We start from the raw sequence: 17878 nt of genomic DNA, 5'->3' as shown, positions 1-17878 counted from the left end.
CTCAAGCATGCACTCTCCCACTGAGTTAACATACCCAATTCATTTCATTTCTTAATCTTGTCTTGTTTTTGCTGTTCAGAAATAATTCAGTTGGGAAAAAGAAATAAAAGAAAAACAGAACTCACCTGATAAATTTAGTTTTCCAACTTTGCCTGTGACAAGAGAGGGAAAGGCCATGGTAAGAACAGTGGTAGATTCCCTACCCCTATGTGTAATTTTGCCTTGAAACACAGTAAGGAGGGAGAAGGGCAGACCCATTCTTACAGTCCAGCTTGTGCTTATATCATGTCCGTTCTTGGTTGTACTCTGCAGTGGTGTGTTTGCTGGGACTTGCACAGGGTCATAAACATGGGTCCTGATTCCTGGTGAACCCCCTTGAGCAGTGCAGTGAGACCCTCCATGCTCAGTTTGAGACTGGAACCAGTGCCTGTTCTTCAGTATCAAATGAAACAACAAGAACCCCCCTCCTCCCCAGGTAATGGCCCTGTGTGTGACAATTGTTTAAAAACAATTGTGTATGTGTGTGAATCTCACATTACCTGGGCTCACTTTGGCCTTCTGAACTGGTAGGGGGTGTGGATTTACAATCTACTCCCTTACTCCTTTTCTTCACAATTGAAAATCTACTATTTGTATAACAATGTGCTGGACTCTGGGTAGGGGTGGGTACCTTGCAATAAAGGATTCAAAGGTTTCTATGCTGGGGTGTCAGTGCTAGAGTTGGAGAGTACTATCTTAAGGGCCAAGTTATGCTGTTTGAAGGGGCAGTGACGTGGACTTTCAATATAAGCATCAGGGAAAACAAGCCTTGCCCAAGGGCGTCATTCTGGGCTGACCACATCTTTTTTTTTCTATTAATGTATTCCCCCAATTCAATCTGGGCTGCCAAGAAGACAGAAAGCACAGGGAGTATTTTCTTTTGCATCCTAGTGCAAACCAAAAGAACAACAGCAAATTGTTCAAAGTCTATCAGTGTATGCAGCTGAACACATCTTAACCTCAGCTTCTGCAACCTGTTCTTTTTCTTTGCTCCTGTCTAAGAAAGTGAATAGAATCTATGTGTAGTCACATAGATTACACCTGTATTGGAAGGTTTTCATTTATCTGTATCAGACTTGGAAAGACACCTGGCATTACTTCTGAGGCAGAGCTTTGGTGCTGGACCTCCTTTCTCATCTTGGCCAGTCTCCTGGGTTCCAGGAACTTGATTTGGCTCAGACAGAGCATATAGGACTTTGGTCTAATTGAGGAGATAACACCAACATACACTAATGTCTTTTTTTAAAATGGTATGCTAATTGTCAAGAGAACAGGGTTCTGTAAGATCTCACAGGGCTTGGTCTGGGGCCTAAGGGACAGTCAGGATTTGCATAAATAGAAAGGAGAAAATAGTGAGTGCATTCTTGGCAGGAGGCATGGCTTCAGCAAGCACTCAGAGATGAGAATGTGCCTAATGAATTCAGGGAGCAACGGGTAGACTGGTATGCTAAAAATATTTATCAAGCATCTTCCATGTACAAGGCACATGGCACATACAAAGTAAGGGTAATGAGTGATATTCATCCTCACTAATTCTGTATACTCTGACTCTGAAATGCCCCCAACAGAACAGAAAAGCATGGGAGAAGCCGAAGGCATAAAGCTAGAGCAAAAATTGAGGATGCAGGAAAGTGTCAGCTCTCCCAGCATAGAGATTCAGATGACTACAAAATGTGTGCTCAGGACATAATCTTAGTAAAGCTGCAGATTATGTTTAAAGCAAACATTTACAAAGAGGATTGGCATGAGGAATGTGCAGAGAGAGTGAGCAGTTCGATGTTACAGAGCTTCCGGATTGCTGCAGTAAAATTAGCCAGCAAAAGTGGAAAGAAAAGAAATCAGGGGTCAAGCATAAATATATTTTACTAGCAATCCTTCCAACCATGGGCTGATGCTCCTGATATTGTTATGTTGGTATTGTCCTGGTGACCATGGCAGCAAAGTCTTACAAGCTCGGGGAGATCTTTCCAGGTTGGTAGATTCTTTGGCTTTTTGAACTTGTCCCAAAAAACTTGCTTTGGTTTCCTCTCCCTGAGTACAGAAGAATGCCTGTGGTCCCTGAAATAGAATAGCAGTTGAGAGTGCTCTGCATTATTTTAGCAGGAAAAATTATTAATTACACTGATACTTTTGGTTCTTGCATTTCCTTACCTGAGCATGCCCTGAACATGGCTAAATTCTAATGGCTTCTCTAAAAGAACTTAATTTGATTTGTATAAAAGCTGGTATATAATCACTTAAGGTGCACTTTATAAAACAGGAAAGGGCTGGGGATATAGCTCAGTGGTAGAGTACTTCCCTAGCATGTGTGAGGCCCTGGGTTTAATCCCCAGGATCACACACACACACACACACACACAGCCAGACATGAAATAAGACTATAGGGTAGCATAGGGTAGCCAACGATGAACACTCATTCATTCAACAGATACTTTTTCCCTACTATGTTCAAATCTCTGTGCTTGACACAAAACCAAGTACCTACTTATAAAAGCCCCACTCAAACCAGTCTCTTAAATACTCAAGATCAGGACCCTAGCCAGCTAGGTGAGCAAGGAATTCCAGACTCTAGTTCTTCTAATGGAAACATGAACTACTCACCTGCTAGGAAGGATGAGACAAGGGAATTCTTCAGTAATTTCTGGCAGCCATTTAGCCACAGGCATTAGCCTCATTCCCCTGGGGACTTTGTGAGGTGACCAAATTTTGGAAGAAAAGATCCTTGTCCAGAGCTGGATAAGCAAGAAGGCATTAGATGAAGAGAAGGAGAATGATCTATGAAGTGGGGAACAAAACCCAAAGGGGAATCTTGCAAAGGAGTGCAAACTGGCTCAATTCTGATGAAGCTGCTTTTTTTTTTCTTAGACGTGCAGGTGCATTCTGCCTGATTTTGACCCAGGTCAGATGACTTTATCTGAATTAGCCTGCTGGTGAAAAGGTGTGTTTTCAAGAACTGGTCCAGGTTATACAAGAAACAGAATCTGGGGAATAGACAGATGCCTTCAGTGGACACAGTCCCCTGTGGGGCAGGGTGGGCTACTGTGGAAGAAGGTGTGCTGTGGGATTCAGTCTTATTGTGCTCCTGCTCATTCCCGTGAGAACCAGACACAACCAAGGAAGGAAAGATTAACACAGATACTGGAGCATGTGCTGTGGGAGACTAGCCCTAGCTACGGCAGTTTACTTCCTGATTGCCAACAACACAGGGATCTCCACTATAGGCTAGTCACTCCTCCTCTACCTCCTCCTGCTCCTTCTTACTCTCCCCTCTTCTCTCCACCTCCTCCTCATCTTTCAAATTGGGGTTTCTACTAATATGAGTCATTTATTAAAACAGTTCAAAGCCAGAAAGAGTGGAGACTGTGTTGCCCCTGGGTTTATTTTGGGAGGCGCCTCTGACTCACTCAGAATTAGTTGATCTTTGTACCTCAGTTTCTTCTACCCATGAAAACAAGATGATGCTTGCTGAAGATCACAGAGCTGTGGGAAACTCACTTAAAGAGAATAAAGAATGTTTACACACTCTTAAAACCTTTGAAGGAGGCAGGATTTTTGGCCTGAACATTTTTTTTAATGTGTGTGTGTGGGGGGGGATTGGTGGCAGTACTAGGGTTGGAACCCAGGGCCTTGCCTTTGCTAAGCAGACATTCTACCACTTGAGCTATACCCCCAGCCCAGCCTGAACATTTTCTAGGGATAAACCACATGGTGACCTGGGAAATCTTTGCAAATGAAGCCCATTTTGTTGTTTGTGTTAGTATCTCTTTTTCTTTCTATTTCCTGCATAGTGATTTATCCCATACGATAATTTATTAATATCTAATAATATCTGCTATTTATTAAGCAAATCCTATTTGTCAGTCACTCTACCAATGTTGTATTATCTTGAATTTTTTTCGGTGGGAGGCAGTACTAGGAGTTGAACCAGGGGCCTCATACTTGTTAAGCAGATATTCTACCCCTTGAGATACTCTGCCAGCCCTTTTTGCGTTGTTTAATTTTGAGATAGGGTCTTGCTTTATGCCTGGGCTGGTCTGGACCACGATCCTCCTATTTGTGTTTCCCTGCATAGCTGGGATGACAGGCACATGTCACCATACTCAACCCTCCCCCACCAACAGACACCTCCAATGACCTTGAATTGTGAGTCTCCTTGTATCCCTCTTTTTATTTATTTATTTTTTTTTTTTTTGGCAGCATTGGGGTTTGAACTCATGGCCTCACACTTACTAGGCAGGTGCTCTACCACTTGAGTCACTCTGCCAGCCCTTTTTTGAAGTCAGTATTTTCAAGATAGGGTCTCGTGAACTGTTTGCCTTGGCTGGCTTTGAACCATGATCCTCTTGATCTCTGCCTCCTAAGTAGCTAGGATTACAGGTGTGAGCCACAGGCACCCAACTCTAATCTCCACTTCTTGGGTAACTAGGATTATAGGTTTGAGCCACTGTGCCCGACCTATCTTGAATTCTTAAAACAGATATCAAAGACATTTTATTAGTTCCCTTCTATACTTGTGGAAACTCAGGCACAGAGAGGTTAGGATACAGGCAACCTTGCTAAAAAGTGGCACAGCCAGGATTATAGGTGAGGTCTACCTGGCTCCAAAGCTATGCCTTTTCTACTACATTCCACCAGCTCCTGGCCATACTTCTCAGATTTCTGAAGGGAAAATGAGAGGAATCTGTCTAGAGAAGACAGCTCCTAGCAGAAAAGGTGACTCAGCACCAGAGTGCCTGAGTGCCTGGTGCTGAGTACAGGTGCTGTTAATACCAACACAAAATCCAAGAGGTGCTTAGGCTGGTTGTGGTGGGCACAATATGGTGTCCTCTATTTTTTTTCCTCTGCCCTTGGGGGAAAATGCCGTCTGAAACTAAACTCACCTTTCGGTGTGTGTGTGCGGAAGACTGCATGCTCCTGGTTCATAGCACTGGGGAGAACAGCAAAGCTCAGAAAAGGAAAGAATTTGTGTCATCTGCCTCACCCAGTTCCCTCTCCCCTCTTGCGCTCTGAGGATGCAGCATGTCCTCTTTATCTAAACCCATCTGACCATTTGCTCAGCGAAATAAAGGCACGTGGTCTCACAGGACACTATGTGCAGATCATACCCCTTCCCTGCTGCTTCCAGAGACTCAGTTTTCTGGCAACATAATTTACCTGGAAGGTCTTATCTTTGCTCTACTTCATTTTATTGCGTGCATACTTATCTTTTTTGTGATGTTTCCAGACAATAGGTGTGGCAGCTGATGAGTTGAAACCTGTCTTAACTACACACTGAAGCTGGCTTTAGGAGTGTTATTACTTGCTTAACGATAGCAGCTTGCAAAACAGTTTCCTTGGCTCTCAACACAGCCAGGCCTGTGTTGCCATACATCTGCTCCTCTAAAGGGCCTGCCATTTGGAAATGCAAGCATTTAGCTCTAGCAAATGGCGTCCTGACATAATTATCTGAGTGTTCAATGTCCTTTAAATGTCATTGCCTTGTGATCAATATTGATTTTGGTAGCTCTTTCAGTTGCTGGGCTGTCAGCAATCTCTTTAGGGGATCACAGCCTTTGATAACTGGGGAGTAGCTGCTGGTTTTATTGATGCATTGCCAGAACCAAAATTCCCCAGGGCCTCTCATTAGCTCTTCAGAAGCATTTTTGCATACCACATCCAAAATACTTGTAAAATTCTGTGTCATATAATCACCACCAATATTTCCCTGTTTGTGGTAATCACCACCATGATAGTTATTTAAGCAAAGATGTACAGTAGGCAGAAATTTAGAAGTTTTTTTTTTGTGTGTGTGGTACTGGGGTGTAAACTCAGGGCTTCATACTTATAGGTAGATGATCTACCCTTTGAGCCATACCCCTAATCCTAGAACCCTTACATATGGTAACTAATGTACTATTTTTCTAATTTCCTAGCCTTCTCAGAGAATGATGATGTATTACAAATTGTACACACACACATTTTACAGTGTTGAGGATCAACTAGACAAGTGCTCTACTACTGAGTTATATCCCTAGCTCTAGAGTATATGTACTCTAGAGTATATTTTCTAGTATCTAAAACTTCTCCCTTGAAGTAAAAACTTTAAGGATTTTAAGCTTTTGTGATCTAATTCTGGTTTCTTAAATATTACATATTTAGTATAACATAGTTTTTATTTTAATAACTTGAGGCAATTAACCTCGGAGATTGTATAATGTAGTCTGTTGTGCTCAGTGATACTCTCTCAAGCCATTGAGACTCCCGAGGTTGACCCTTCCCCCCCTTTACTACCTAATCCCAAATATCTAAATTGTTGTGTGCTTTTATTTCACCGGGCCGCTTAGCACTCTCCACTTTCATTTCTTCCTATTTCCATGTGTTCTCTTGCTTCGATTTATAGCCTTATTTCTCACACAGTGGAATAAAGAACTTGGAAATGGCTCTTCTTTCCTTGAGAGGTTAAGCACAGTGGTCAAGTTGCTGAGAAGTCCTCCTTGTTTACTCCAGAATTCATAGCTTTGCTATAGACTCTGTAGGGTGGAAAAGCCTCAATTATTCTGACCTGTTACTAGAATTGATGTCAAACAGAACTGCCACTTGGGAAGATGCCTTTCAGCCTATATGAGGATCTTATAGATTATAAATTCATTGTACATATGATGAAGATAATGCCATTTATTTCCTAATCTGACCTGGGCAGAAGCCCTGCTCTGATATATTTTACCAAGTAGTTATCAGAATAATCTGTTTTTCCTTCAAGTCTCCAGGAGGAAATATAACCTGTCTTACCTGAGGTGGTCAGGTAAACATAATGCCATAGCAAACAATTGGCCACTTTGAAGTTAAATATTTGAGCTACGGAGCACTTCTGCAGATCCTTTGGCAGACCTCGTGGCATGTGTAATTTCTTATTTGATGCTTATCTTCCATGATGAACAGTGAACTTCAAAAAGCTAGGAACTTTGAGTCTTGTCACTGTAGCACCAGTGCCAGCAAAGAGCCTGACATATAGTAGGTGCTCAGAAAAGTTATTTGATTGAGCTTGAAAGGACATGTCATTGATTCTCTCATCCGAACAGCTATGCAAGAATATTTAGTGAATAGAAATAGTCTTTGGACCAGGTATTTGAAATTGAAGAAAGGTTTTAGGTTGGCAAAATTTGTGTTCTCCCCTGCAAGGCTTATTGGAAAATCTGTACCATCTTTCTGGATTTTAGTCTATGATTGCTGTCTACTTAGCAAGTGTCTCCACTATGGTGCTGTGAAGGTTGGAGATGCATTGTGAGACATTGCTCTTGCTAAGAACAAGTTTATATTTTAGGTAAGGAGGCAGCTGCAACCTTGTGGGTGAAGTGTGTTAAGTACTCATAAGTCTTGTGGGACTCAGAGAAGACAGAGACACTGATGGAGACCAGAGCTAAGATTAGGACCTCCACAGGGAATCTCAGGTATTTGGATGACACTACCTGTTTCCTCCTGCTGATCACTGGAGAACAGAATCATTTCTACAGAAATCTCAGACCATTTTCTTATTAATTTATATTGAAACATTTCCACGTTGGTCTTCTTTGGTGAGCTAGTTGCAGACTGGAAAAAATAGGTATTTGGCATCTTCCCAGTTTGACTTCTTTCTTCTTTCATTTTCCCATGTCATTGTTGTTCTAGCCCCAGTATTTCAATTTTCTTCACATGTTCTTCTCCACATGTGAGAAGGGAGGCCTCTAGCCTCCCTTTTGCTTACATACTTGTAGCCCATCTGAACACGAGTGGCCCAGGCAGGAGCCTGTTCACTTTCCTTCTACTCACTTTTTCCTACAAACTAACTACCTTGGTGGCCCTTCACTGCTGAGCTTTGCATTTTCCAAGATGAGATGAATTATTTGATAATGCATTTATTTGCTTGCCTTCTGCAGTGGAAGTGCTGTGATAGGTACCACAGAGAGGCAATCACTCTGCCCCAATAACTCTAGGACATCAGAACACCACCAGCACTTAACTTTTCTGAGAATATCCTAAGACTTTCTGAGAAAAAGATAAAAGAACTTTGAGACTTAGGATGAGCCCTAGAATTATAAAAACTCATTTATGGACTGGAGGAGTGGCTCAAGTGGTCAAGTGCCTGACTTGCACGTGTGAAAACCTGAGTTTAAACCCCAGTACCACCAAAAATAGCCCCTTCATTTATGTTCATAATTATACACCAGGAGGGAAGAGAATGGGTGATCCTAATACTTAAGATGGGGGAGGAACTTACCATGAGGTAGAAGAAAATTTACATCCCCATCTGTTTTGATCTTGGATACTAGGTCATGGTTGGTACACATTGGGAGGCATCATTTGATGCCCTCTTTCCAGTTTGGGGAATGCCTTCACCCACGTGCAGACAGAGATGTAAATATTAGATTTACTTTGGAGGTGGGAGAAGTCTAGTAGGAACTGACATCACTGGTGAACAAACATGTTTTCCTGTCTGTGATGAGAGGTGGGAGTGAAAACTACAAGAGAGAAGACATGGAGAGCAACCAGCTAGGTGAAGCAGGACCTTGGTGTCTTGCTTCTAGGAGCAGTGTGCTCTGCTGGTCAATAGCAACAGAGTTATGGAGGAAGACCATAATTCTCTTGAGCAGTGGAATCCTAGTGCATGTTTGGTAATGGTGGGGTCTAAGTGGCGAGCTTGGACTTTTAATAACAAAACTGGTGCAAAGTTAGGAATCAAATACATTGCAGTTTTGCCTTTAACAGTTTCCCCAGGTTTGAAATGTGTAGAAAGCAAGATCAGATAAAGAAGGACAAATTGTGGTCCTTGCTCTCAGAGTGTGATGGGGTGGTTTGGGGAGTAAACACAGACACACATAATTCAGGGGAGTGAACAGAGATGGAGTGACGGGTAAGGATAGAAAATGTTGAGTGTGAGCTGAGTATGAGATTGGCCAATCTCAGTAATCCAAATGGGGAGAGCAATCTTTCCTCTTGAAATTCCTTAAAGCGATTGATGGTGTTTGTTCCTTTTTGTGACATGCATGTCTCAATAATGCTGGTGAAGAGATGAGGACTATACTTCCCTTATTCGTTCTAACTACATGAAATACTTAGTTCAAAGAGAGTATTTTTTTCTCATAGAGGCAAATGCTAATGATACTAGGAAATCAAACTTTGCAGGGTTCAGGTAAAAACCAGCTGCCCAAGAGGAACAGTGCCATGATCTCTGCTTATTTGATAAAGCTGGTTTCAGGATAGGTATGGTAGAATCACTGAAGACCAGTGATGGTGGAGATCATATAGAACATCAGGTACAACTTCCCTCCTCACCCATAAAATGAATCTGCATCCCAGATAAGTTAAGATCTTGCCTATATTCAGAGTTACAAAGGACAAGAACCCGTGACCTCCTGCAGAGGTGTCAACAATGGAGTGAAGCCTACAGTATGATATTCTCCAGCTGGGTTAGATTAAGACTCTTGGTGCTAGAACTCCCTTAATAAAATATAAAATGGGGTTATAGATTAAGCACCAATTATCAGTAATACTTCAGTATGGATAAGCATATCTTTCTCTTATACCAACTAGGTCAGTAGTATAGGATTTAAGAATAACTTGCTCCCATCCCTACTACTGTTAAAAACTGCCCCCCTTCTTTTCTTCCTCTACTCTGCCTAAATAGATGCCCACCTTAGTCAGGAATACATCTTTGCAGTGATTAGCATAAAAGAAGATCATGTTGACTCTCCCATTTGGGGTAAAGACCATATGCTGTTTTTCTAGATAAGGCAAATCTTTGGACCTTTCCTGTATTTTCTAGTTGTAATTTCTGTAATGAAGTGAAAGTCAAGGTGCTTCAGAATAAATCTCATGATCACTCATTCTCTCTTCACATCTAGATCGGGAGTAAAGGAGAAAAAAACCTATAATCATTCTTTCTGCCAGCCATTAGAGTCATTGATGACTAAAATGATAAATCTTTAGAAAAAGTGACACTAAGAATATACATTTGCCTGTGTGTGAGTATGTTAAAACCCTACTCTAGAACTTTACAAATGGGGTAGTAATTTTAAAACTCTTTTACATTCTAGTGTGGGTTTTTTTTGTTTTGCTTTGCTTTGTTGAGGTCAGGGATTGAACTGAGGCCCTTGTGCATGCTAACCGAGTGCTCTACCACCTGAGGCCACACTCCCAGCCCATGTTTCCAAGCTCTTTGAAGAATGTGAATTATGTGGTTCATCTTCCTTACTCCCCATTGATAGGTGCTTTGATTGGATCTCACTGTTGAAGATATATCCACTACCTGGGTTAAATCCTTCTTTTAAAAAATTTCTCTCTCTACATATCTTCTCACAGACCTTATGTCTTTATATTGGTCACTTAAAGACAGTAAACACATAGATCTTATTTCTCCCAACTGTTATCAGCTACTGATTACTGTAGCAGTGATTCTCAGAGTGGTCCTTGGATCAACAGTATCAGCATTACCTGGGGACTTATTAGAAAGGCAAATTATTGGGCTCTATCCAAGACCCACTGAATCAGGAGCTCTGTGGATGGCCCAGTAAGCTTTGCTTTCATAAGCCCTTCAGGTGACTCTGAGGCATATTGGAGGTCCATAAACACTGGACTACAATATGAAGTGTTCTCTGGAGCTTGTCATTGGAGGGACTTCACAGTACAGGGCCACCCCTTTCAGCCTCATGCTGTTCCATGGCACATTCTGTGTTCTGGTTAAACAGAAGAGGACCTTCTTTCCTGCTTTTACCACAATGGTTCTTCTTCCTGGAATTATCTCCCATTCCTATCCCATATCTGTCTGCCTAATTATTTGCCTGAAAGTTTTTATTACCTTAAATACTGGCAGGCAAAGATGGCTATACCAGTTACTCACAGGCCCATTAATCACCTTAATAGAACCCCAGCAGCACTGAAGGGTTTCTTCAAGTGACAGTTTGCAAACAACCTCTAATCAGAACAAGGGTTAACTATCACTTTCTCATTGTTTCCCTTCTGGGAGCCTCCAAAAGCAAGTGCTGTGACAGAAGAGGAGATGATTCAGTCCAGACTTGATGGGAAAACAGGATATAAAATCAAATACTACTGATGTGAGCAATGAACAGTAGTGACAACCTATATTTAAGTGGCATGAGCCTTGATAATTATCTCTTGCAGTATCTAGCCTCCCAAGCCCAATGCATCCTCAGGATGTGAAACACATTCTAATATTTTAAATACTGGAAAACTCATATCATAAATACACAGTGTTCTAAGCAGTGTGTGTTCACTTCTGCATGGTTCTATATGCTAAAATGACCACCTTCATTATAAGGACTTAAAATAAATTGGAAGTAAAAATCCTAAACTGTCCACTGGTCTCTGTAGTGCATTAGGTATCTATCAATATGACCTATTCTATCTTCAATGTGTCACTCAACACCTCTGTAGACATTTGGAGTCAGAAACCTAGGTTTGAGTTCATGTCATCACTTATTAGTCATTTAGTTGTGAGCAACCTCTTACCGTGCAAATGGATGATAATGACTAACATTCTCGGTTCTTTGCAAGGGCTGTTATGAAAATCAACTGGATCATAGATCCACTTGTAAATGGCAAAACTTAGCATAAATGTTAGTTAATATTATTATTTTTATCATTCACTCCCCTATGGCCTACTTCAAAGCCCAAAACCTTACTGTTTCATTTGGGAAACTGCAAAATCATTCTTTTTATGTCAAAAATACTTGGATTACTCCTAGATTGTGATCCTAGGAGACTGGAGTTTGGTTGAAAACAGGCACTGGCTTTAGTTATGATGTTAGTTATATTTGTTAAGATGTGATCATGATACATAAAGATTTGGGAAGAGCAAATATGATTCAAGACACTGATTTTTCCCAGTGTGGTCTTCGGGCTAATCTCTTGTTTACAGAATCATGGGATCTTGGGATTGGAGGGGACTGTAGAGTTGAGGTAGTCTGGCCTTTCACACTTTTTAGACACTCAGGTCACAGTATCCCAGACAAATGTCATCAAGCTCTTGCTTGGATATTCTAGAGTTACATGGGTTCATCATCAAATCAACAGCTCATTCCATTGTTTGACATTCCTACTTGTTGAAATATTCTATCAACTTTTGGGCCCAAATTGGATTCTATTTTGCTTCCAACTATTGGTCTTCATTCTCAGCTCTGTTCCCTTCTTGATATGGCAGGCTTCTTGAAGAAATAATGCCTGCACAACTATTCTATGCTAATAAAATCATAAAGAAGAAATAATGGCCAAATAGCATGCATCCTTCCGGTCTCCTTTGAACTAAACATATCCTGGTCATTTAAGTGTCTTCTGTTGATGTGGTTTTCATGTTCCCTCCTCTGGATGAGGAACATGAATGTTTGGAATGTGATTGTTGGGGTAGTAATAGACTGGGAGGAAGCCACTAGGTCTTTGAGGGTCTTGTAATGAGGCAAACTTCTCTCTGAATGATTCCCTTGCTCACCCCACACTCTTACTGCAGCCCACAAATGCAAGAATTCAAAAAGGAACCCAACAGTAACTGCCCAATCTCCAAACTTGCAGCAATTAACACAGTGACTTTGGGCTACAGGGATGGCCTAATAGTGTCCGATGTGCAGAATGGATTCAGTTGATATAGTTCCTTTATTTATTCAAAGTGGTGGAATCTTTCTGTTCTATTAATTTTAGAAATGGTTAAGTAGCAGACAGTGTAGAAAGTTGGATACAATGATAAAGTCAACAGGGAGGTCAAAGTTCAAATATGAATTTGAACATCAGCATTTGACTTTACATCTTGGAGTCTGTGTTTTCTCATCTATAAACTGAGAATGATGATTCCTACCTTATAAAATTGATGTAAGGGCTAAATGCAATGATATTTCAATACAGAGCATGGCTCACAGTAGGTGCTAATTAGTGTGCTCTGATGCTCTGAGCACATGGACTTTCTGTTAGGGTCTTTGCCTTCTTTACAAAGCAATCCAGATGGGCCTTTTGAGACATCTTGGTATAAAGATAAGAGCTCCAAGCAACCTAAAGCAAGGTTCTTTTTGCAAAGGTCTGGATGTAATTATTTGAATTTAAATAGTGACTACTGTACTGAACATAGCAACTTTAGATTTAGAGTATGTGAATTTGAATTGTGGCACATAAGGCTAAAGACTGGTCTGTGGACTAAGCGATAGGCTCGGGAGGAGGGAAACATTTCTTGGAGGGAAGTGACATTAAGAACTGATGATGTAAACATGATGTAATTCCAGCACTTGGACTTTTTTTTTTTTTTTTTTGGTGGTACTGAGGTTTGAACTCAGGGCCTCACACTTACTAGGTAGGCACTGTACCACTTGAGCCACTCCGCCAGCCCCAATCCCAGCACTTGGGAGACCGAGACAGGAGGATGGCAAGTTTGAGGCCAATCTGAGTTATATAGCAAAGAGCTGTCTTTAAAAAATTAAATTAAATAATTAAGAAACATTTAATTTGAAACTTGGTAGTAGTCATTCATTCAGTACATTTTTTTCCTCCTCTTTTTTGGAGAGAATAACTAAAAACTTTTTCTACCTGTTTGGGCCTTTTAATGATTCTTCAGTTGGATTTTGTTAATTAAGTATAGACTTTTCCTCTTCTGTCTTCATTTTGTAAACATTAACAGCAGTAGAAGAAAGCTGCTGAATCCTGTATTAACATGCCAGTTGAGGAAGTACAATTACTTGAGTAGTCTCAGAGTGGACAAAGTTGGCTGACCTTTGCAAAGTAGGCAGTCAAAGCACCACACAGAAAGGCCATTGGGATAAAATCCAGTTCAGCCCAGGCTGCTGCCTTTTTTACTCCCCCAGGAGGGCAAAATGCTCTGGGCTATCCCCAGGTCACCCAACAGGAGTAAGTGGGATGAAGGAAAATTGGAGTGGGTAACAAGGAGAGATATTGATGACATAGCTATTTCCTTTAACTTTGTTAATACAGCCCCCAGGTGTCCTCAGTGAGTCTCAGTGGAGGGCAGATCTCAAGCTGTGCCCCTTTTCTACTATAGCCATGTTGAAGCTCCATTCAGCTCCTATAGTCCTTGCTACTATAATTTGCCCAAATAACTCCAGTCTCTACCTTGTCCCATGAATTATTATAGACTTGAATTGAGGCTCAGTATGACTGTCTCATCTTCTCCCTTCCTCTTTTGGGTAGTATAGTGGATTGAATAGTGGCAGCCCAAAACAACCTATGAAGGTGAGCTTATTTGCAGGGAGGGGGAAAGGTCTTTGCAGATGTAAGGATCTTGAGAGTGAATCCTAGATCCAATGGCAAATATGCTTCTAAGAAGAAGGGAAGAGGGCTTGGGAGGATAGCCCAGTGTACTTGTCATGTACCAGGCCCTGTGTTCAATGCCCAGCACCAAAAAAAAAAAAAAAGGAAAGAAAAGACACACAGACATGGAGGACAGACTAGGCTATGTAAATGGAAGCAGAAATTGCAGTAAGCCATCATCCAAGGAATGCCAAAATTTGCCAGCAGTCATCTTCTCTGCTAGAAACTAGAAAAGAGGTAGAAAATAGGTTGTGCCTCAGAGTCTAGGAAAGAATCAACCCTGACAACATCTTGACTTAGCAGTTCTGGCCTCCATTAAGTAAGACAGTGTAAGTTTCCATTGTTTTAAACCACCCAGTTTGTGATAATTAGTATAGCAGCCTAGGAAATTGATACACTGGTAATATAAGTGTAATTTGGAAAAGACCTTTGAGATGAGCATATAAACCCACATATTATCTTTTCAACAGCATTGTCTAGGCTGACAGCAGCCAGGGCTTGGAATTGTTGAGGAAAATAGTTCTGGGTCATGTGTTGTTAACCACCAGCCTAGGGGTTATTTTCCCCTAAAGCAAGAGGCTGATCATGGCAGATACAGATAACACCACTCTCATTCTTATCAGCTGAAAAAGAAGAGAACAACAGCTCAGGGATCACTGTGCTAGGTGGAGAGAGCAAAAAGAGCAATCATTCCAGCAGGATCATAGGAGTTTCCTGTATCTTTCTTCTCCCTAGGCCCCCTTTGCTGCTTAGCACATAAGCAGAAAAAAAAAGCAGCATTCCTGTCCACAGCAGAAGCTGCCAGTTAGACTACAAACTGTCCATTTTCTCAGTGATGAAATCCTCTCCAAAGGGGCAAAGCAAAGCAACATTCAAAATTAGAGAAAAGAAATCCTCCTACCTACACTGCTGTCTTTGGTTTTCCCGCTCCAGGCTCCGGTCATTTCACCTGGAATCAGAGAAGTGTGGCTGCAAACATAAACTGGGTGAAGCGGAGCATGACCAGCAGGCATGTGCAGGGGAGATATTTGGGGGAACCACCAAGGGCAAAGGTGGGGCATGGCTTGCTTGGGCTGTTTTGGCTTCCATAATTTTAAAATAGTGGAAGTTCATGTTGGTGTTGATATGCAAGAATCTCAATTTCTTTTATTGGTTGAAAAATTGTCCTATGTAACAATAAAGAGGGAAATTTTTTGGCAGTCACTACATGGTTCAGTGCAGTAGTCTTAGTGAAGACATCTCTGTTAATACATTTATGCCATTTATAGTTGCTTTCATGTCTCTGATTTCATGTGAGTCTCCAAAGAGCCAGTAAGATGAGTAGACCAGGGCTTCTTACCCCACTTTAAAGAGAGAAAGTGGAGGCTCATGAGGTTTAGGGGGTATAGATGGACAGTGGGGAAATAGTAGAGAATTCCAGGCATGGGGAGGAGTGAGCAATGGGGAATGAGTATGAAGGAACCTGAAATAATGCAAGAATTCTCCTGGCTGCAGAGCAGGGCATGTGGGTGAAAGTGTAACTTCGAAAGTAACTGGAATCCTAGGCCAGACTTGTCCACCCACCCCAAAGAAATCAAGAGGAAGTAATGGTGCAAAGGCAGGAAGGGGTTTTAGTCAACATAGCTATGTTGGGAAGATGAATGAGATTAAGCCCCTCTTTGGGATACTGACATGAGCTTTAGGTTTAAATAGAGGAAGAACTGGGGAAAGAGATAAGAAATATGCCTAATTAGGCAGTCTTGGTCAGTGTGTGGTCTGGCTGATCATGATCTGAGTTTTGGTTCTGGAAGGTGGTTTGAAGAAGTCCTTACTTGAAGAGACAATCTGGTTCCATGAGACCATCACTCCCTGGGGGTTATCTAATCATGGGATGATCTGTCTGCAAATCTCTGCTGTTCCTGGAATCCAAGGTGACTGCAGGTTTAGGACAATGACTAGTTACAGTTACGCACCTTTTGGGGAGTCTGGAACAGGACATTGTAAAAGCTAATACCTCAGTTACTCATGCCAGGCTTTTATTCTGCTTTTAGTTACCTTGTCGGCCCAAGTGAGGAGTCAGTGCTTTTTATCAAAGCAGTTTCTAAGAACCTGTTATTGATAGAACAATAATGTCACTATTTGTAAATCGGCAGCCATTTTGTCCTCAGACCTCACTTGAGAAACTTCCAAGGACAGCCCCGTCCTTAAACAAATTCCCACGCTCTAAGACAGCCCCACCCCTATCAGAGACTACTGCGCATGTGCTAACTTCCTTACTTGTCCCCTTCTATAAAAGCCACGCCTGGCCCAGATTCACTGCTGTGCCATCTTTCCCCCAGCCAGCCTGGCAGTTTGGGCCTGCCATTAGACTTTGCTCTATGGACGTGAGACTTTTCTTGTGAGCAGCATTTTTCCTAACAGTTATAAAAGAAACAGTGAGAGAGCTGACATTTGAAGGAGCTCCTGGAGAGGAAAGTATAGGTGACTTAGGAAATCCAACCAAATGGTAAGAAAATGAGGAAATCTGTGGTCTGTGGCAAAGGTTCCCTCCTGGAGCCTGAAGACTCAATAAGAGGTAGATTCTCGGAAAACTGTGTCTTCTCACCCCAGCATAATGATGTGGCATGATAACACAATAAATGAACTCTGTTCTCTGCAGTAAAGGGTAGAGGCTGGTACTCTTTATGGTACTCTACAGTGGTGCATCATTGCATTGTGGGCCTCACATTGAATAAGGCAGCATTTTGGGAAGTGGGCTTTCACAGACACTGGGAGGCCTGGGCTGGTGGATGTAACCGGTTGGGTATTAGCCCAGCCAGTCCTCATGAGCTTTGAGGGGAGAACTTGGCATCTCAGCAGGAGACCTGTCCTCAGCTGGTCTGACACACCACATTTGCTTTTTGATTTGCACACATAAAATGAATCTCCCTAACAACCCTCTCCCCAGAGCCTCATCAATTAGAACTGCTTTTGTCCTTAGCATCCTTTTGTTGATCAGCTTGGAAATTAGTTAGAAGGGAGAAGAAAGGGAAGTTGTCTTTGGGAGCAGTGGCACTGGAGAGTTGGCTGCTAATGAAGCAGCCCTGAATAGTGCGATTGTGCTGCTGTTTATATAGTTTTTATTTTAATTTGCATTCGTACCAGGCTCGGATCCCAAGAGTCATTCAGTTATGTTTGGAGCTTTTATCTCCTTCCATGGGGCCAAATCTGCCAGCTTATCATTTGCCTCGAGGAAATTAATGTGGGTCTCCCCTCCCTCCAATTTTATCATGTGCTGTTGAATTGTTTATAGATCTATGGAGAGAAAGAAAGACTCCACAGAACCAGAGAAGGTTTTGTTGCTCAGTTGCTGGATCATCTGAGATTTAGCTCTCCTCTTTAAAGGTTTCTAGAGCCAAGGTCATGGAGAGAAGGGCCTGGAACTGAGGTGAGGGCATGGAGGATATGGGATGGGCACGTAGTCTCAAGAGCTGAATTGCATCTGTTAAGGTAAGAAGTGAAGGAAGTTGCACTCCATTTCACCTTATCGTCTGCATGGATGTACATTCCTTTTTCTCTACTTTTCCCAGACATGTCAACAGAATAT

General features: G+C 41.8%; 1 non-coding gene across 1 annotated transcript; it reads right to left on the bottom strand.

The window, feature by feature from the left end:
- Positions 1-855: 855 nt before the first annotated feature.
- On the bottom strand, positions 856-982 carry LOC141415260 (small nucleolar RNA SNORA31). Its single transcript, XR_012440254.1, has one exon. It is a non-coding gene; the product is annotated as a small nucleolar RNA SNORA31 (small nucleolar RNA).
- Positions 983-17878: the final 16896 nt, after the last annotated feature.

The sequence above is a fragment of the Castor canadensis genome, chromosome 12 (genome assembly GCF_047511655.1).
Source record: "Castor canadensis chromosome 12, mCasCan1.hap1v2, whole genome shotgun sequence".
In the NCBI taxonomy this organism is placed as follows: Eukaryota; Metazoa; Chordata; class Mammalia; order Rodentia; family Castoridae; genus Castor; species Castor canadensis.
Note: the sequence above shows the minus strand (reverse complement) of the source record. Positions and strands in the feature narration are given on the sequence as shown.